Below are 605 nucleotides of genomic sequence, written 5' to 3'. Positions count from 1 at the left end.
CCCCGGGCCAGCTGGGCGGCTTCGAGCAAGTTCCCCAACCTTCCCAAGCCTCACCCTCCTCATCTGCAAGACGGGCGTGGTCGCGACGCACACCTGGGGAGACTGCTGGGAGGAGGAACCAGCAGAGTCCCGCGGTCAGCGTGGGGCCGGAGCGACCCGGAGCCCGGAGCCGGGAGCAGCTGCCTGTAGCATCATCGCCCTCACCTGCAGTGACATTGTCACCGACCTCCCTCCCAGACATCGCAGGCCACTTACTTCCTGCAAGGCTCGGAAGGCGCTCACGGCATTGATCCACGCCAAAACGGGGCCTTTGTTGTCGGTCGCTCCTCGTCCGTAAAGTTTTCCTTTAAAAATGGGGGGGGGGGGGAGAATTTTCAGAAAAGCCTGGATACCTCTGCCAAGCTGAGCGAGGCAAAAACCAAGGGAGCTTTGCGGGTGCCACTTTCACAGCGCCTTCTGCGTTTCCAGGCACACGGGATGCTCCGAAATCACAAAGCCTGACTTCTTACGGACAGACAGTACGGCCATCGGCTAGTCAGAAAATGTCAGCTAATTGGAAATACACAGATTCCTTCGTCCCGGAGACTAATTAGCTATTTTATCCA

The 605-nt window shown here is 58.3% G+C and overlaps 1 protein-coding gene across 1 annotated transcript in view; it reads right to left on the bottom strand.

The window, feature by feature from the left end:
• Positions 1–379, bottom strand: part of LOC105310386 (beta-Ala-His dipeptidase-like) — a 5,828-nt gene extending 5,449 nt beyond the window's left edge. Inside the window, exon 1 of the mRNA XM_023526707.1 lies at positions 256–379. The gene's annotated coding sequence lies outside the window, so the exon portion shown is untranslated. The remainder of the gene's footprint in view (positions 1–255) is intronic.
• Between the last annotated feature and the right edge of the window lie 226 nt (positions 380–605).

Source organism: Pteropus vampyrus, unplaced genomic scaffold (genome assembly GCF_000151845.1).
Source record: "Pteropus vampyrus isolate Shadow unplaced genomic scaffold, Pvam_2.0 Scaffold2856, whole genome shotgun sequence".
Classification (NCBI taxonomy): Eukaryota; Metazoa; Chordata; class Mammalia; order Chiroptera; family Pteropodidae; genus Pteropus; species Pteropus vampyrus.
The sequence above is the reverse complement of the archived record's forward strand: the minus strand, read 5'-3'. Positions and strand labels throughout refer to the sequence as shown.